A 21,796-nucleotide genomic window follows, 5' to 3' on the forward strand; every position below is an offset into this window, starting at 1 on the left:
GAGGCTGCAGCACTTTACGTACCGTAGGTCAAAAGTCCACACCAGTCGCACTAAGAAGGTAGCCACATAGGACCCAGGGGACGGAACACACGTCGCCCGCCAAGGCCCGAGGGTACCGGATAGAAGTGTCACTGGGTGTGAGGTGCAGGGAGAAGGCCAGAGAAATAACACACAGAAGGGGGTCCTGCTAAATACTCCGGAGTTACCTGGCGGTCGGCTGAACCCCTCACTGAGTGAGCACAGAACGACAAGGGCCGTTACATGGGTCCCTGTAACAAGAAATGCAACAACTGTGAGTAAAGATCTTGGGACTGCATCACACGGACTCTGTGTTCATTACTGACTCCCTGCACTACAACCACCATCATCCACCCACACTGCCCTGAAGCTACACTCTTCCTGTGGGGAGTTATAACACCCTTGCTGCCATACCATCAGCTTCAGAGGACTGTTTCGCAGTGGCGGTCTCTATTAACCGCATTCCACAGGTGGCGTAGTCGGACATTATATAAAACCCCTATACACAGATACTACCCTTGGATTGACCGCCCTGGGTCACGAACCGGGTCACCGCCACGGTGACTACAACCCCCAGTGTCTACAGTCCCGGCTCTGGGTACCCCACGGCCCAGGGGGCGTGTCAACTTTGGCGTAGTCGGCAGGATTTCGTGCCCGCTACCACCGGGTACTGTGCGCCTTCACGAACTGTGTTGCATACCGTGGTGAAGTTTTCCCGCCAATTACCGCTGTTTCCCGCCATTGTCCGCCATTTCTGGGTCGCCGCGCGGGAAGAAGAGGGGCGTAACCGTTGGAAGCACGCGAATCCCAAGCTCCGCCCCACACACCGACGCAGCGCCAGGTCCTGGAAGGAGCCCCAGCGAGCGCTGACGTCAGAAGCAAGCGACGCCAGGTCCTAAAAGGAGACCATCGCCTGCGGAACTGCGGCCTACGGAAGCAAGGTGAAAGAAGGTAGGCCACGGTTCACTAGGGGGGAAGAGGATGCCTAACATGGAGGGAACTTCAGCCATAGGCGCGGCCGCTGCCACGGTAATGCCGTTATCAATGGCATACATACCGGGGCGGCGCTGCTAGGAATCGGCGGGGCCCAAGCCCCAGCGGAGCTGCTCATGGATCGGGAGGTGACAGGCCGAGCTGAAGCGGTCGCGGGAGCAGATAGGAGTGATGTCCCTGTCCCGAACGCAGCTAGCGCTGCACCGCCCCTGGTCCTCCTGCCGGAACCGCTTATCCCGGGCGCTCACACCCCAGACCTGTACCCTGGTGATCACGTCATCTAGAAGTGTCACTGGGTGTGAGGTGCAGGGAGAAGGCTAGAGAAAGGACACACAGAAGGGGGTCCTGCTAAATACTCCGGAGTTACCTGGGGGTCGGCTGAACCCCTCACTGAGTGAGCACAGAACGACGAGGGCCGTTACATGGGTCCCTGTAACAAGAACTGCAACAACTGTGAGTAAAGATCTTGGGACTGCATCACACGGACTCAGTGTTCATTACTGACTCCCTGCACTACAACCACCATCATCCACCCACACTGCCTGAAGCTACACTCTTCCTGTGGGGAGTTATAACACCCTTGCTGCCATACCATCAAATTCAGAGGACTGTTTCGCAGCGGGGGGCTCTATTAACTGCATTCTACAGGTGGCATAGTTGGACATTATATAAAACCACTATACACAGATACTACCCTTGGATTGACCGCCGTGGGTCACGGACCGGGTCACCGCCACGGTGACTATAACCCCCAATATCTACAGGCCTGGCTCCGGGTACCCCACGGCCCAGGGGGCACGTGAGATGCCTATCGCACTGTATCGGATAAGGACTGTATGGACTATAAGCGAGTCAAAGAAGTGATCTTGCCCCGGTATACACTAACACCAGAGGCATACCGTCAAAAGTTCCGCAAAACCACAAAATGGGAAATGGATACCCACGCTGAATAGGCCTGAAAACTATGGCGGTCACTGCTACAGTGGGTACAAGGTAGCAAAGCAGGCACGAAAGAGGACGTCCTACAGCTCATCGCGTTAGAACGATTCTTTACTGGGTTAAATCCCGAGACGCAAGAATGGATTCGGGACCGACGACCGACGACTCTTGATTAGGCCGCACGGCTGACCGATGAACATTATGATGCCAGGAGGGCCCAATTGTCAGGGTCCAAAACTGTCTCAAGGGGCCCCCCCACGGGTCTGGAGGCCCCTAAACCACAGAAGCTTGGCGGGGGGACCCACCAATACCCCGGCCTACCAGAGTCCTCCTGTGGTGCGATGCCACACCTGCATCAGCTGGGTCACCTGCAGAGACACTGTCCCAACCGGACCCATTGCACCCAGTGGCCAAAACAGGAAACAGCTACCTTGAACCGGGCCGCTGTACACTGCTACCAAGGCGAAGCCGACCCGGCATCGGTGGCTATGGCTAATTATGGGATGGAAGAGATAGAGGGAGTGCTGCATGAAGTCGACCCTGCTGGGAAATGACTTGGGGCCCATGTTGCCTTCCTTCTCGGTCACCCCCCTGGCTGAGACATATCCTGTGACTACCCGGAGACAAGCTCGAGCTGCGGAGGCGGAATCACACTCAGAGGAGGCCCCGGTAAGACACTACAGCCCTTCGCTAATTCCCATAGCCAGACACATTTCATGGGACACCCCAGCAGAATTTAGGAGGGAGGTACTAGAGGATCCCTCATTGCAGGGGTATCACGGGAAGGCACAGGAGGGGAGAGGGGTACTGGAAGTTGAACAGTTTATATGGCATCAAGGACTCCTCTATAGAGTTACAGAGCAAACTCACTCAGGGACGAGCCCCACTGTAAAACGACAGCTGATAGTTCACAAAAAGTATAGGCAGGAGTTGCTGCGAATCTCTCATGACATACCCTTGGCGGGGCACCTCGGAATCAGCCGCACTAGGCATCGTCTGACACAAAACTTCTTTTGGCCAGGGTTATCCCATAATGTTCGTCAGTACTGCCAGACCTGTGACAGTTGCCAGCGCATTGGCAAGAGGGGAGATCGCTGCAAGGCCAAATTACACCCCCTTCCCATTGTGGAGGAGCCATTTAGCCGAGTAGCGGTCGATCTGATAGGGTCGTTAGCCAAACTCAGTCCGTCAGGGAAAAGGTATATATTGACAGTGATAGATTATGCCACACGGTATCCAGAGGCGGTTGCCTTACCTAACATAACCGGGATATCATCTCGGATCAGGGCACCCAATTTACGGCAGAATTGACCAGCCAACTGTGGAGACTGTGTGGTGTGAAGTCCATTAGAAGCGCCCCATACCACCCGCAAACCAATGGGTTGTGTGAGTGCTTTAACGGAGCGTTAAAACAACTCATTGGGACGTTCAGCCGGACCTACAGGGACTGGGAGAAATTCTTGCCACACCTCCTGTTCGCCTATCGGGAGGTGCACCAAGAATCTACGGGGTTCTCCCCATTTGAACTGTTATATGGGAGGCGGGTGAGGGGACCCCTAGACTTAGTGCGAGAACCCTGGGAAGGGGAGGAAACCATAGCAGGAACCCCCATCGTGCCCTTCATGCTGGAACTTTGGGCGCCAGCGCATATGGTACGATCAGAGGGCTAGAGATCGCACCTTCGAGATAGGAAAGAAGGTCCTGGTACTAGAACCGGTTAGGCAGAACAAATTCCAGGCCGCATGGCAGGGGCCTTACCGGGTACAGTGGGGAAAATAGCCGACACCACCTACAATGTCGCCGATTGTGACGACCCCAGAGTTATCCGCATGTTCCACGTGAATATGCTGAAGCCCTACCTGGAGTACCCTGAAGAGGTAGCTGCCATCTGAGCACCCGAAGCAGAGGATTTAGCCGAACTCCCCTTGCCTGATGTCTTAGGTGAGAGGACTCAGTTGAAAACCTGGGACCAGGTACACTTAGGAGAAAACCTAGGGGCCCAGGAGAGAGAGCAGGCCGAGACATTGCTGAGGCAGCGGCAGAGGATGTTCTCAGAGAGACCGGGGTTCACCCGACTTGCACAACACAAGGTTGAGACACAAGATCAGACCCCCCTGAGACAACCCCCCTTCCGCGTCCCGGAGTCTCTACGAGAAGGGACGCGACAAGAGATACAGGAGATGTTGTGGTTAGGGGTCATTGAGGAGTCAGATAGTCCCTGGGCATCCCCTGTAGTGTTAGTGCCTAAGAAAAATGGGACTACCCGGTTTGTGTAGACTATCGCAAGCTAAATGAGAAAACTGTTTCCCATGCCGCGTGTGGACGAGTTGTTAGACCGGCTGGCTGGGGAAAAGTATTTGACCACCATCGATCTATGCAAAGGCTATTGGAAGATCCCCCTAAGGCCTGAAGCTATTCCCAAGTCTGCATTTGTCACCCCGTTTGGCTTATTCCAGTTTTGGGTTATGCCATTTGGGATGAAGAATGCCCCCGCGACCTTCCAGAGGCTGGCTGACCGGCTTCTGGAAGGTCTCCAGGACTATGCTTGTGCCTACCTGGATGACATCGCCGTCTACAGCGCGACATAGGATGAGCATCTAAATCACCTAGAGACAGTATTGGATAGGATCCACAAAGCCGGAATCACCCTGAACCCCAACAAGTGTCACGTACGCAAAGCAGAGGTTCAGTATTTAGGACATTGGGTGGGGGGTGGACAACAACGGCCGGAACCTGCCAAGATTGAGGCCGTAGTCAAGTGGCCCACCCCACGTACCAAACCAAAGTCATGGCCTTTCTAGGGACAGCTGGGTATTATAGGAAATTTGTCCCTAATTACAGCAGCATTGCCAAGCCCCTCACTGATCTGACACATAAGAACCTCCTGCGCCAGGTAACCTGGACCCCCGAGTGTGAGGAAGCCTTCCGCCAGCTAAAGGACGCTCTCACAAATACCCCGATATTGGCCGCACCCGATCCAACTAAACGTTTCCTTGTTCACACAGACGCATCTATGTTTGGGTTGGGGGCAGTACTGAGCCAAGTCGGGCCGGACGGCCAAGAACACCCAATAGCTTATATGAGTCGGAAATTACTGCCTCGAGAAGTTAGCTATGCGGCCGTTGAAAAGGAATGCCTAGCAGTAGTATGGGCTGCCAATATGTGGATCACATATTGTTGGACATTTTGTGATGTGACCGAAGCACTCCTGGCCCCCACCTTCCTGTGCTCACTTAGCAGTGGCAAACAGACAATGTGCTGATTAATGGGTTGCTGCATAACTGCTGTCTGGGAGCCTACTGTGAGTATTATCTGGTGAGAACAATGGGTGCTAAAAATAGCCTGTGTGATTCTCTATAAAACCTGCTTGTGAGAATAAAAGTTAAGTTCATCTTGGAAACACTGTGCGATAGTCATATTTTATATATCCCAGTGTAAGAAAAGCCTTTCCATGTCAGGGGCCTAGAGAAGAAGATTGGACATCTGCGGATGGGGTAACTAGCTCCCGTCACACTATGTATAGCCACTTCTAATACAGTTTTTGAAACTGCTAGGAATTTATTAGCATTTGAAACACACCCTGAATTTGGGAAGATTAATAACAATATTACCACAACTATTCTGCAAAATGAACATGAAACCATTATAAAAAAAAGCAAAAAAAACTCCAAAGGGATAGGGATAACCGTAAAAGATCTGTTAGTACTAAAATGTACACTAAAACGCCGGTCCATTTAAGAGTAAAGCCAGTGAGCCCTCCTAAGGGGGTAAATTTTCATGGATTACCTAAAAAAATAAGAACAGTTTCCAAAAGCAATTACCACAGGAGAAATAATAATAGCAAAAATAAGCACCATACTCCCATCAGTGCTCGTCAGAAGGAGCAATTTACTTCGGCATACACAGAAGAAACAGCTGTGCCTACTCCATGTCCCTCCATACAGATGGACTAAGTGACTACAGACATTTCCATCACTATTGTCTCTCCTCAGAGAAAGAGCATTAATAGAGGTGAACTTATCCGTTCTTCCCCTATTCACAACACAAAAGTAACAGCAGCCTCAATATTGCCTGGGGATAACATACAGGATAATCCAGTTAATGGCAAACAATCTAGTGTGGACACAGGGGTATATAAAGGTATTAATACCAGTCCAATCCCCACATTAGTCCAGAAACCTGGTTGCACTGGCAAGTGTCCCACCAAAACCCTTAATTCCTTTACAGCATACCAAACACTGGCAAAAACTAAGAAGAATTTAGAGGATATAAAGACACAAATAAATCAAATACAGGAAGAGAGGAGAAAATCCCTCACAATGGTTAACAGTAATATGTCTCAAAATCATATGCCAGCAGACATTGCAGATCTACTCAATCTATCATTACATTGCACTCCTATTACGATCACGTCTTCTCCTTCAGAGTAAATAGAAAAAGGGACTAATTTCATCAGTCCTAAAAATGATCATAGGGTACTGGTGGATAATACAAGGGTTGATAACTCCATTTGTGTCACGGATTTTTTACCCCAGGCTATCCCTTCAGGCCAGGAAACTATAGACAGGTTCTTCTACAGACTGGGAAAAAAAAAATCCCACAGTTAGAGGAGGGACTAAACGTAAAAAGAAAAAGGAGAAAAAACAATAAAGGAAAAAGAAGGGAAATCCAATATTTATAACTTATGATCTTACACACTCAATGAGGATGAGAAAAAATTATTATCCAAGGGTTTGTCCTTCCGCCCTACCTATAAATCAAGAGGTTTTAATATATTTTGGATTTACAGATGTTCATCAGGAAACTAACTCTAGAAAGGCATTTTATTACAAAACCAGACAAATATCCCATAGAGGGAATTAATGATGGTATGGAGTGCTCCCCATCTAATAGGGCATTTCATGTTGACTTAGGAAAAAAATCGAACTTCTATCCTATAGAAAGTAAGAGTCACCAGATAGATACTTTTTGTGACATTACCCTGCAAGATCTCAAAGAAATAATTGCAGCACCACTGCCATTTAGTAATAAAAATTTGATCCGCAATGAAATCACGGCACTAAATAATCTAAGAAAGAATAAAAATATAGTTCTTAGACAAGGGGTGGGGGGTATAGTCATTCAAGACTACAATGTATATGTGGATGAAGCACATCGGATACTAAGTGACAACAATTATTACAGAGAAGTTTTATTCAATCCACTTTTAAACATGATCCCCATATATAAGAAACTTATCTCCAAAGCATTAGATGAGAATATATTAAATGATAATGAAAGGAAGTTTCTGACTATCCAGAGCCCATGCATGCTATTTTTTTATCATCCTAAAATACACAAGGATGCCAGAAACCCTCTCGGGAGACCCATTATATCGGGGATAGGCTCTCTTACATCCAATTTGGCTGAATACTTAGACGTGCTTCTACAACCCCACGTAAGAAAACTTAAAAGCTATCTTCAGGATTCTGGACACCTTTTCAAATTAGTTCAAACCATCAGATGGGAAAAATCATATATCTTTTTAAGCCTGGATGTATCTTCCTTTTATACTAACATTGACATAGATATTGGTCTGTTGTGCGTGGAATATATCATTTCCAGAGATACTCGGCTGTCCTCCAACCAAAGATCCTTTATTTTAGCAGGGCTTACTTTTATCTTGAAAAATAATTATTTTAATTTTCTGAAAAAAATGTATGAACAGATTAAGGGAGTGACAGTGGGCTCTAAAGTAGCACCGACCTTTGCCAACATTTTTATGGGATTGTTTGAGCAAGTTTTTATCTTCCAGGGGATTTTTAATAAGGGGATCATCTTCTATAGAAGATATATAGATGATCTAATCTTCATCATTGACAGGAAAATTATAGACCCCACTATGTTTTTCTGGTTTCTCAACAATAATAATTGGGGTATTTCTTTTAATAAATATAGTGGTGAAGAATCCATTAATTTTTTGTATCTTGTTTTATATGTAAAGGATGACAGAATTTTTACTAAGACTTACTTTAAATCAGTGGATACTAATAGTTAAATCCATTTTTCCAGTGGACATTACAAAAAATGGCTTACTAATATTCTGCACAATCAATTCCAAAGAATCCATAGAAATTGTACTACTGAAATAGACTATGACAAACAATCAGAAGTTCTTAAACAGAGATTTATACAGCAGAAATATCCCAAAGATTTGGTATTTAATTCATTCAAACAGGTCAAAGAAAAAAATAATCCAAGTTCATTACTGGGGAAACAAGCACGAAAAAGAATGAGAATTTCGAGCATTCATCACCACATATAATCAACAACTTAGGGAAATCAGAGAAATTCTTAAAAAAACTTGGCATATTCTTCAAAATGACCGTTTACTAAATCAGATTTTACAGAGAAATCCCTCCATAATATTCAGGAGAGCACCTACATTAAGATTGGCTCAGAATAAATTACGCAGGCAGGAACCAAATATTGTTGTAGATGGAAGAAAAAACATAGTTACTAAATGTGGTAAGAAGAGCTGCATGTGTTGTAAATCTATTATACACTCCACTGATAATTTTACGTCGGTGGCCACAGGTGAAAATTTTAAAATTTCATCTCCCATGTCAAGTGAAACAGATTATGTGATATACGTTAATGAATGTAGTTGCACGAAACAATATGTGGGCAGGACGACTCAGGCACTACACAATAGACTCAATTCACATAGACATAATATAACCACAGGATTTATGAAACATGGGCTGTCCCGACATATGGTCCTGCAACACAAGCAGGATCACAGGGATCTTAAGATCTTACCTATCGAGCACGTCTTGCCCGACACCCCCAATAAGGTGCAATGTCTAAATCACAAAGAAATTTATTGGATGTATAAAATCAATACTCTGAAGCCCCAAGGGTTAGATTAAATCACAGAGGTTTTTCTATGAATTTTGGGGTCGGTAATTACAAATACCCATTACTATATATCATTTTTTAATCCAATTATTTATTTATTTTGGCTTGTTGTCACCCCCCCCCACCCTTTTTCCTTTCCACCTTTTTACAAATCTACAGTTGCATTCATCTTTCAGTCTCTGTAAAATACAGTAGATTCGCTATTTTACACTTTTCGGTACCATTTCATGATACTTTAGACAAGTAGTGGCTCTTGTTCCAGACTTGCTGCAAGCCCTTACTGACCACCTACCAGCGCCACTGCTCCTTGCATTATCTTTCAGTCTCTGACATTATTCCCGACGTATTCTGACACATGGTTCAAACCCCACATTTCCTATAACACAAAATACGGCTATCGTCCATATTCCTACCATACATATTATACATGATGTAGTCAATATATTCAAGATACAAGAACAGCTAGCAAATACTTTACCTTGACATGCCAGAGCTGATATGTCACTCTCCACAAGGAAAAATGTTACCCCTTAGACCTCAGTCCAGAGCCTCTCATCTAGCCAAATCAGTTCTCATACTTTACACTGATGAGGGCCGACAGCCCGAAACACCATGTCTGCAAATTGAGATTCTGATTTGGCTTTTATCCTAAGTTATATTGCATGACTCGTTAAAGGGTTGATTTTGACTTGTAGGATTGCGGCTTCCAATAGGTGGCACCAGGGCCGGCGTCAGCACCCGGCGCAGCCGGGAAAGTGCCGGGGCCCTGAGCAAGTGGGCGCGCTATGGGACCCGTGAGCAGAGGAGAACGGTGCCAGCGTATCCTCCCTCCGCTTGCTCAGTGCCCCGGCAGCCAGCACAATACTTACCTCTCCTCTTGCCTCCACAGATCCGCTGTCTTACTGCTCTGCGCTCCCTGTGACGTCTCAGGTCAGAGGGTGCGGTGACGTCTTTCCACCGCGCCCTCTCGTGAGCCGTCACATGCAGCGCAGAGCGGGAAGACGCCGGCGACGCTGGAGTCCGGACCTGAGCAGCGGCAGCAGGTGAGGAGGAGTGAGGTGAGTATTTGATTTTTTTTTTAATGTATGGAGGCATGGGTCATTAAAAAGGAGGGGGGGTGACATCCTGCATGGGACATTAAAAAGGGGGGAGTGACATACTGCATGGGGCATTATAAATAGGGGGGGGGGTGACATCCTGCATGAGGCATTATATGGGGGGGAGTGACATACTGCATGGGGCATTATAAAGAGGGGGGAGTGACATCCTGCATGGGGCATTATATGGGGGGGTGACATCCTGCATGGGGCATTAAAAAGGGTGGGGGAGTGACATCCTGCATGGGGCATTAAAAAGGGGGGGTGACATCCTGCATGGGGCATTATATGGGGGGAATGACATCCTGCATGGGGCATTATATGGGGGGGTGACATACTGAATGGGGCATTATAAAGAGGGGGGGAGTGACATCCTGCATGGGGCATTATATGGGGGGAATGACATCCTGCATGGGGCATTATATGGGGGGGAGTGACATACTGAATGGGGCATTATAAGGGAATGGGTGTGTGACATCCTGCATGGAGCATTATAAGGGAGGGGGGGTGTGTGACATCCTGCATGGGGCATTATATGGGGGGGAAGTGACATCCTGCATGGGATATTATAAGGGAGGGGGGTGTGTGTGACATCCTGCATGGGGCATTATATGGCGGGGAAAGTGATATCCTGCATGGGGCATTATAAAAGAGGGGGAGTGACATCCTGCATGGAGTATTATAAGGGGGGGTGACATAATGCATGGAGCATTATATGGGGGGAACACCCTGCATGGGGCATTATATGGGGGGAGCAGCCTGCATGAGGCATTATGTGGGGGGAACAGCCTGCATGGAGCATTATGTGGGGGCCAGTATTCTGTATTGAGCGTTATATGGGGGCCAGTATCCTGTATGGAGCGTTATATGGGAGCCAGTATCCTGTATGGAGCATTTTATGGGGGCCAGTATCCCGTATGGAGCATTTTATGGGGGCCAGTATCCTGTATGGAGCATTTTATGGGGGCCAGTATTCTGTGTGGAGCGATTTGCCGGTTTCTGAGCTATTGTGGAATTTACAATAGATATTGGTCATGTAATGTAAGAAGTGAAATCTTTAGCATTGTACTATATATATATTTCTCTGCGGTATCTGTGCATCATGAATCGTGGTATGTGTTAAGGGGGCCCGCTGAGACTCTTTCGCCCAGGGCCCACAAAAACCTGGAGCCGGCCCTGGGTAGCACTATAGAGTTCAAGTCTTCTTTTCTCTGAAGACTAGAAGCAATTTGCATATAAACGTATTGCAATCAATAATATATTGCACTTCACTTCCACTGGAGAAATTGTGGATTTTTCTAGAAAAAACTTTGATGCTTCACAACCCCTATTATTTTCTATAATAGTATATAGGGAGGTTACATCTAACGTACCTAGAATATAACTAGATGTCTACTCAATATGATTTAAAATCTGTAGGATCTGTTTTGTGTCCCTTAGGTAGGCAGGGTAGGGACTGTACACAATTGTGCAGCTGAATGTCAACGTATCTGTATAGGTTGGAAGTTAAGCAGTCTATCCCAGATATGATAGGTCTGCCAATTTTGGGTTGCGCACAATAATGTATTTTGCTTCATAGCGAGTTAGTATCTCTTTTTCCAAGACATTTTTAGTGAGATTTAGTAACTCCTTTTCATATCTATGGGTAGGATCTTCTACTACTTTTCTATAGATTTTAGTATCTTCTAATAATCGTGAAGACTGAAGATGGTATTTTTCATAGTCTATTACCACTATAGTCCGCTCCCCTTATCTGCTGGACACATAACTATATCCTTATTACACTGGAGACTAATAATAACCTTCTTTTCTCCTATTGTAAGGTTATAAGGTTTGTAATAATGTTTTTCTTTATATTTATCCTGTATATATATCTAATTACCTGGTTCTGAAAGATTTACATAGTTACATAGTTACATAGTTTATAAGACCGAAAAAAGACAAGCGTCCATCCAGTTCAGCCTATTTCTTGTGCACTGCAGCTATTCCGCAGCGTTGATCCAGGGGAAGGCAAAAAAAAAACATGCGGTATAGGCCAATTTACATCATTGAGGAAAAATTCACTTCCCGACACCAATCTGGCAGTCAGATTAAATCCCTGGATTAATTAACTATCACTAAGCATAAGATGTCATTTTATTGTTCTCAAGAAAGGCGTCCAGGCCTCTCTTGAACTCATTAAGTGAGTTGGACATCACCACTTCCTCTCCCAGAGAGTTCCAGAGTCTCACGGCTCTGACCGTAAAGAATCCCCTTCTATGCTGGTGCAGGAACCTCCTTTCCTCCAGACGCATAGTGTGCCCCCTCGTCTTTGTCACCATCCTTGGTATAAACAGGTCATGGGAGAGATCTCTGTACTGCCCCCTGATGTATTTAAACATGTTTATGAGGCCTCCCCTAAGCCTTCTCTTTTCCAACGTAAATAGGCCTAATTTTGACAACCTCTCTGGGTATTCTAGTCCCTCCATTCCCTTTATTACCTTAGTCGCCCTCCTTTGTACCCTCTCTAGCTCCAATATGTCTTTCCTGAGCACCGGAGCCCAGAACTGTGCACAATATTCTAAGTGCGGCCTTACCAGCGCTTTATACAGAGGAAGAACAATGTTCTCATCATATGCCCCTATTCCTCTTCTGATGCATGCCATGACTCTATTTGCCTTCGCAGCTGCTGCCTGACACTGGGCACTCCAATTTAATTTGCTATTAACCAAGACGCCAAGGTCCTTCTCCATGTCAGATTTCCCCAACGGTTTCCCATTTAATATGTATGCATGACTGCTGTTTTTCTTTCCCATGTGCATGACCTTACATTTATCGGCATTGAACCCCATTTGCCATTTTTTGGCCCAACTCCTCAATTTATCTAAATCCTCCTGTAGCTGTGTCCTATCCTCATCAGTATTAACTAGTTTACAAAGTTTAGTATCATCTGCAAATATTGCTATTTTACTATGCAACCCTTCCACTAGATCATTAATAAATATATTAAATAATATAGGGCCCAAGACAGACCCTTGAGGCACCCCGCTAGTAACCCTGACACACCCTGAGCTTACTCCATTGATAACCACCCTCTGCTTTCTATCACTCAGCCAGCTATTTACCCACTTGCACACATTATATATATTAAACATCTCAGAATATTCCTGCTGTGGATTAAAGTTAGATTTACTCTTTAGTTCTGTATGTCGGAAACCATTTTTAATGTTTAAATGTCTCTACGCAAATAGAAGAAGAAGTCAAAATGATTTTTTGTAAAGAAAACATATAAACCTGACCCTAAAGGCATTTTGGACTCAAAGTGTGTCAATAAGGAAAAACTTAAACGTATACCCAACGGTAAGCATTTTTTTGCAATGGCTTTCTATGTTGGGCAGATGCCTAGGCATCCACCCAGACAGTGGCCACAGTTGGACACATTCCTCCTGAGCATATGTCTCTAATAGTGGCCACAGACTCAGTCTGCATCCAGTCAAATTAACTGTCACTGGGTCAAAAAGTTCATAGAAGGTATCTTCAGGATCTGAAGAGTGTTTGTGTGTAAGAATGGGCCAAAATCACACCTGAGCAATGAATGCAACTAGTTTCTCCATACAGGAGGCATATTAAAGCTGTCATCGCCAACAAAGGCTTTTGTTCGAAGTATTACATTTCAGTAAGCGTGTTTAATACTTTTTCCAGTTATTTCTCATTATTACACATAACTTAATTTATGTACAACTATGGTTTGATTTCTTTGCCTGCATGGATTTGATGGGTTGTTACTGACATCTGGTGAGATTTTCATGTCAATAGCGACCTTTAAAAATATATTTACTTAGAAAACTGGTGACGTGATCAATACTTATTTCACCCACTCTATATGCTTGGATGTCTTTGACTATCTTCTCCGCTCCTTTCCCATATCATACATTAGAAAATAATGCAGTGTCTGCACCTCAATATTTGTCGTGCACAAGCAATTATCACTCCTTTTCTTTCCTTCCCGGTGTGTCCACTGTAGGAGCTACTAGTTGTTCGTATTTTTCTAACATATCATTGTCATCTGTGTGATTGCCTCAGCAGGATGGATATTAACGACATGTATGAAATATCTGAGAGACTATTAAATCTCACCTTGGAGATCATCTACTTGCTTACTGGAGAGGTGATGGTTCTGGTAATCATGTCCCAAGATATAAAACTGGAAAGGCTATGTATAGTAATATTTATCAGTGTATCCTTTCATACACAGGCTTGCTTAGTAGTGAATAAGACATCAGGTGAGAGTGTAAAGCCCAGCAGTCATGCTACTGTGCTGGAAGGATTGCATAGTACCAAGAGCCCCATCATCATGCCCCATACTTACTCTGTAGGACACAAAGGAAACAATGAGCAGAAGATCCTAGAAATCACTAACAAGATCACTGAGCTGCTGACTGGAGAGGTGAGATCTACTAGAAAGACTGGGACATTACAAGATGCCACATGGTTTGAATAATGATTTTCTCATTCTGTCAGGTTCCTGTAAGGTGTCAGGATGTTGCTGTGTATTTCTCCTTGGAGGAGTGGGATTATTTAGAAGAACACAAGGAGGATCGCTACAGAGACCTAATGTTGAAAAATCATCAGATTGTTACATCACCAGGTATACATATCTAGATAAATAAACTAATAAACTATTGTAGTCACTAAGGGAGATTTATTAATCTAATGTGCTAAATTGCATTACAATATGGAAGAAATGTGCACCGTTTAAATTAACCCCTTTCTGATGTGTTTTGTAATAGAAGCCGCACAGCCAGTGCAAATTAAGTAATTCTTTTAGTGGCAGATAACTGTACCAGAAGCTCTGAAGAACATCTCCTATTGCTGTCAGATTACAAATTAGAAGATAATATTGACAGAGAATATGCATATGAAGAGCATGACATTATCTCAGACATACCCTCAACTCTTCACATGAGAGATTTATTATCTGGCACAATGAAACTTGAGGTTTCGTCTACTGATATATCACAGCTCACTGATCAAAGTTCAGATCATACAGAGATGATAAATAGTAGAGTTCTAAGCGATACAAGACTGTTTTTTTGTGAAGATTGTGGCAAATTTTTTTCCCAGAGATTGATTCTTGTAAAACATAAAAAATACACACAGGAGAATGACCATTTTCATGGTCAGAATGTGGGAAATATTTCACTAGGAAGCCACATCTTTTTCAGCATCTAAAAACTCACACAGGTGAGAAGCCACTTTATTGTTCAGAATGTCAGAAAGAAATTTTTTACCAAGAGATCAGAACTTGAAAAACATCAGAGACTTCACACACGGGAGAAGCTATTTTCATGTTCTCAGTGTGAGAAGAATTTAGCATTAAAATTGAGCCTTTGTAAACATCACAAAGTTCACATAGAAGAAAAGTCATCTTTTTATTCCCATTGTGGGAAACGTTACAGCAGGAAATTGGCATTTGTTGAAAATCAGGTGAGAACAGCGAAGAATCTAGATAATGCTCGGAATGTAGCAAATGCTTTACCCCAGGCCTGGAGCTCATTTGAATCTTTTATTCTTGAGACATGTCTCCTGATCTCTCACAGACTATGAAGTCAAATATAGGGCACAGAGATAATAAGAGCATGCAGATTCAGAGGCAGTTTTCTTGTTCAGAATGTGGAAAATGTTTCTCCCAAAAATCAGATCTTGTTAAACATCAAAAACTTCATACCACAGAGAGGCCATCCGTATTCATGTTCAGAATGTGGGAAATGTTTCATGAGTAAATCACAGCTTGCTCAACATCTAAAAACTCATACAATGGAGAAGCCGTATTCATGTTCAGACTGTGAAAAGTGCTTTACGCAGAAATCAGATCTTGTCGAACACCAGAAAATGCATATTAGGGAGAAGCCATTTTTCGTGTTCTGAATGTGGGAAATGTTTCTACAGGAAATCACATCTTACACAACATCTAAAAATTCATACAGGAGAGAGACCATTTTCGTGTTCAGAATGTGGAAAATGTTTTACCCAGAAATCAGATCTAATTAAACACCAGAGAGTTCACACAGGGTAGAAGCCGTTTTCATGTACTATATGTGGTAAATGTTTTAACCAGAAGTTAGCTGTAATCGATCATCAAAGAATTCATACCGGGGAGAAGAGATTTTCATGCTCAGACTGTGGAAGACGTTTTAATCAAAGGTCAATTTATCTTCAGCATGAAAAAATTCATACCGCAGGATGTGGGAATTCATTCCTCTGTTCAGAATGCAGGAAATGTTTTAGCAAAAAAACCTGCACTTGTTAAACAACAGAAAGATCACGCAAGGGACAAATTCAGTTACTGAATATATAAAACATTGTGAATTTCCATCTAAAAGTACTGAACTGTGTGGATAACTGGACGATAGCTTCCTCTGGTGATTCCACCTTTGTGTGACTTAATTTTCTTCTCAATTGGTATTTACCTAATAAAGTGTCATTTTTTATGTTTTCCATTAGTTGTATTTATTTCTCTTTCCGACAATAGGTGTTAATTTACTTCCCATCATATCATAAGCAAGGTAGTTAAAATATAACGTTTATTAGATATATATTAAAATTTCTTTATATAAAAAAAAAAACAAAGAGCCATATAATGAACCCTGGGTCATCTGAATTACCATCAACAGCTTATAGCTGTATATACATGCAAACCACACCTCAGAATGCAAAGTACCAAGTATATAGGGTTTAGAAGAGTCAGCCTCAGTTCATCCAGAACATAGAGGATCATATAATTAAATGTTACCCTTACTAGTGTTGGTTGACATTTTTAGTAACAATCATATAGAGATACCATGCATGTGCTCAAAAAGTTGTATAATAGGTCAAGATAATATTCACCAACCTAGCACATATATAAATCCTGCGACTCATCTGACAGGAGTGTGCAATACATTATCAATACATTATCAATAACCTTAGGTATACAATAAAATCCCACATGCCCTTTAACAAAAAGGTACCATGGACTATACAGTGAAATCCCACATACCCTTTATACAAAAAAGGTACCGTGGACCATGTCAGGGAAAATCAACAAAGCCTCACTAAAAATATCCTTCGGGTTATTGTTGTACAAAGCATAATGAAACAATCTCACCCAATCCTATAGTGCATCATGGCTTGATTCATCCTGGTATAATGTCATCCTATTATTCAAGACCAAGAAGTATTGGAGGTAGCCTGCTCCCAACACTTTTCCTCCCAAATAGATTAATCAGGGGAGACTGAAAACAGGGCTGAGGGTCTCCACCATTACAATCAACCCTTATCCTCCTCTCAGAAGACCCAGGGTTCCACCTCTCACTTCCTACACGATGTCTCCTTTAAACGGCCGCGCTAACAACACGCCGCTACGTCATATCCGGTCACGTGGGCTGGTATATCCAGTATTTGGAAGCATCCACCATCCAGGTGGAACGCATACAGCATCTCGCTGACATCACATCCGGTGACGCCCTCCCTATTTCCGGTAACTGGAACGCATATATGCATTAATGAAGCGCATCCTGAACACTACACTGGCGCTTCATAGAAACCAAAACCGCCGATCCTAATCATGATTTTACAGAGCAGTGGTTGGGGAGTGAGGAGGAAAAAAGCAATCCACTACCAAAGTAAAAAAAATGGGGGATATAGTACACCTCCTCACCTCCATTCAGATATATTTGCCACTCTTATCACGCAGCAAAATATCAAATAATGGGACCAACTTATTTATAGCAAATCGACTTTTAAGAAAAAGGAAACATCCGTCGTCCCACCCCTTAAGGGTTAAGCATGGCCTCACACCATAGGGCTATCTTCACCAGACAGCTAAGCAGGCATAAATAGAAGGCTAAAACCCATATATATTTGTCCACAAAGAACAATTTGGAACATTACCCAAAAGGTTAAACCAAAGGTCAGCATATGAAGTACGGGGTAGAGAAAAAAACACACACAATAGGGCAGGCAAATAAATGGTATATTTCTAAAAAATTAAGGAATGGAAACCCTATATAAAGAGGCCAAAAGGATAAAGAATGGTTCAAATTGAATAAAATAAAAAAAGCGGTCTATAGGGCGCTAAAAGAATGAACACTAGAGGTGAAAAAATTTCCACAACGCGTTTCGATAGTAAACTATCTTCCTCAGGTGGTACAAGGGTATGAGCACAAACATAAAATATATATAGACAAAGATTCACAGTGATTGGTTGATACTAATTAGTTAACCTGGGTCCAAACAAAGGAAACCCTTCATGTGCTGGTGCGAAGTGTCCACATTGGTTTCACATAAGCCACCTTCACATGAATACAAAGCATCAAAAACATATTGGATAAGGTATAGAATATGGCAATACATGTTGATAAACAGTTATGCAAAAATACATCTGTAGTGCCTACATCAATTTCATAGAAATCACCTACACATAAATACAAAAAAATTGAAACATATTAAGTGAAATATAGAATGAAGTAATACATGTCAAAAAACAGTTATTCAAAACTGCATCATAAAAAAGAGAAAAAAAAAACATTTAACCCCTTTACAACCCAAGGTGGTTTTCACGTTAATGACCAGGCCAATTTTTACAATTCTGACCACTGGCACTTTATGAGGTAATTACTCTGGAACGCTTCAATAGATCCCCCTGATTCTGAGATTGTTTTTTCGTGACATATTGTACTTGATGATTGTGGTAAAATTTCTTCGATATCACTTGCGTTTATTTGTGAAAAAAACGGAAATTTGGCGAAAATTTTGAAAATTTCGCAATTTTCAAAAATTTCAATTTTTATGTCCTTAAATCAGAGAGATATGTCACACAAAATAGTTAATAAATAACATTTCCCACATGTTTACTTTACATCAGCACAATTTTGGAACCAACATTTTTTTTGTTATGGAGCTATAAGGGTTAAAAGTTGACCAGCGATTTCTCATTTTTCCAACAAAATTTACAAAACCATTTTTCTAGGGACCACATCACATTTGAAGTCACTTTGAGAGGTCTTTATGACAGAAAATACCCAAAAGTTACACCATTCTAAAAACTGCACCCCTCAAGGTGCTCAAAACTACAATCAAAAACTTTACTAACCCTTCAGGTGCTTCACAGGAATTTTTGGAATGTGGAAGAAAAGAATATCATTTCACAAAAATGTTACTTTAGACCCAATTTTTTTTATTTTTGCAGGGGTAACAGGAAAAAATGGACCCCAAAATTTGTTGTGCAATTTCCCCTGGGCACGTAGATACCCCATATGTGGGGAAAAAACACTGTTTGGGCGCACGGCAGGGCTCGAAAGGGAAGGAGCGCCATTTGAATTTTCGATTGTAAAATTTGCTTGAATAATTAGTGGACGCCATGTTGCGTTTGAAGAGCCCCTGATGTGCCTAAACAGTGGAAACCCCCCACAAGTGACCCCATTTTGGAAACTAGACCCCCCTGGGAACTTATCTAGATGGATGGTGAGCATTTTGAACCCCCAGGTGCTTCACAAATTAATCCATAAAAATGAAAAAGTATTTTTTTTCCAGTTTTTCATTTTTATGAATCAATTTGTGAAGCACCTGGGGGTTCCAAGTGCTCACTATGCATCTAGATAGGTGCCTTGGGGGGTCTAGTTTCCAAAATGGGGTCACTTGTGGGGGAGCTCCAAAGTTTAGGCACATAGGGGCTCTCCAAACGCGACATGGTGTCCGCATACAAATTGAATGGAAAATCGGCTCAAATTGTTAGCGGACTCCATGTTGCGTTTGGAGAGTCCCTGTGTGCCTAAACATTGGAGCTCCCCCACAAGTGACCCCATTTTGGAAACTAGACCCCTCAAGGATTTTATCAAGGGGTATAGTGAACATTTTGAACCCAGAGGTACGACACAGAATTTGATAACATTAGGTCATCATATTGAATAAGTTGTCATTAGTATTGAGCGCAAGTGCTCGCTACTTGTGTTTGCATCGGGTACTCAGGTATGCACCATGTACTGCGTGTGCTCGAGTGACATGCTCGAGTCCCTGCCCCGCATGTTTCACGGTTATTAGACACCCAAAAAAAAAGATGCAGGGATCGCTCGTGCATGGCAGGCAATCCCCGCAAAGTTTTTTTGGCCGCGAAGCATATGGGGCGGAGACTCGAGCATGTCACTCAAATACCCATGATACTCAATGCATACCAGAGCACCCGATGCAAACTCAAGTAGCGAGCACTTGCGCTCAACACTAGTCGCCATATCATCATCTTTTTTTCTTACTTTTGAAAAAAATCCCAACCCCAACACTAACCCCAACCCCAGACCTAACCCTAGCAAAACCCTAACCCTAGCACAACCCTAAACCGAGAGTTTATTTTTTACGCCGCTCCTCGTGTGGTATAAGTGATTAGACGACTTTATTCTTCGGGTCGGTGCGATTACAGTGATACCAGAATCATATGGGGTTTTTATGATTGACAGCTGTCACACACTAAAAGACGCATTTTTTGTAAAATCTAGTTTTTGCATCGCCATATTTTGAGAGCTATAATTTTTCCAGATTTTGTCCGACAGTCATGTGATGGCTTGTTTTTTGCGGGATGAGTTGACGTTTTTACTGGTGCCATTTTCAGGCACGTGACATTTTTTGATCGCTTTCTATTCCGATTTTTGGGAGGCAGAATAAACAAAAACGAACAATTCAGGAATTGTTTTTTTTTTTTTTTTTTTTATTCTGTTCCTCGTGTGGTAAAATTGATAAGGTAGCTTTATTCTTTGGGTCAGTATGTTTACAATGGTACCACATTTAAATTGTTTTTCTATGTTTTGGCGCTTTACACAGTAAAAGTTATTTTATAGAAAACATTATTTTTTTGCATTGCTTTATTCTGGGAGCTAAAACTTTTTGATTTTTTGGATGATGGAGCTGTATGGTGGCTTGTTTTTGGCGGGACAAGATGACGTTTTCAGCGGTACCATTTTTATTTATATTTGTCTTTTTGATCGCGTGTTATTCCATTTTTTGTTTGGTGGTATGATGATAAAGCATTGTTTTTTGATTTGTTTTTGATTTATTTTTTTTACCGTGTTCACTGAAGGGGTTAACTAGTGGAAGAGTTTTATAGGTCAGATCGTTCCGGACGTGGTGATACCAAATATATGTACTTTTATTGTTTGTTTGCTTTTTTTTATAATAATATTTATTGATGGGTACATTATATTTTTATTTTTGGTGGATTATTTTTTTTATTTTTTTTTTTATATTTTTACAATTTTTTTTTTTTTTTTTTTTTCACTTTCTCAGAGTTTTTACACTTTTATACTTTGTCCCACTCTGGGACTTTAACTTTTTTTATTCTGATCGCCTGCACAGCATAGGGATGGAGCACCATCCCTGTGCCATGCAGGCAGTCAGTGCTGCACAGTGAGAACATTGTGTGGTCATGCACTGCGCATGACCAAACAATGTCCCTGCTGCCTGGTGACTCGGATGTTGTCATGACGACACCCGGGAAGCCGTGGCAGACAGCACTGGAGGCCGGAAGAGGAGGTGAGTATACCGATCACCTCCCCTTGCCTCCGCAATGCTGCGATCGACATCGATCGCAGCATTGCGGGGGTTAATGTGCCAGGAGTGGTGCGGGACCACTCCCTGCACATAGTACCGGGTGTCAGCTGTGATAATCAGCTGACACCCGACGGCGATCGCACCCGCACAGCCTGTGTGTGCGCGCGATCGCGATGACGTACTAATACGGGTCAGGCTCTTAAAGCCCAGGGCACAGATGTGTACTAGTATATCATGGGCTGTAAAGGGGCTAAACATAGCAATAATAATTCCATTAGAAAGGAGAAGGAAAT

The 21,796-nt window shown here is 43.1% G+C and overlaps 1 pseudogene; it reads left to right on the forward strand.

Annotated features, from left to right (window-relative positions):
* Positions 1-14,013: 14,013 nt before the first annotated feature.
* Positions 14,014-16,276, forward strand: LOC141271679 (uncharacterized; annotated as a pseudogene).
* The last annotated feature ends 5,520 nt before the right edge of the window (positions 16,277-21,796 follow it).

Source organism: Phyllobates terribilis, unplaced genomic scaffold (assembly GCF_046119375.1).
Source record: "Phyllobates terribilis strain yellow unplaced genomic scaffold, ASM4611937v1 Scaffold_5__5_contigs__length_657084704, whole genome shotgun sequence".
Lineage (NCBI taxonomy): Eukaryota > Metazoa > Chordata > Amphibia > Anura > Dendrobatidae > Phyllobates > Phyllobates terribilis.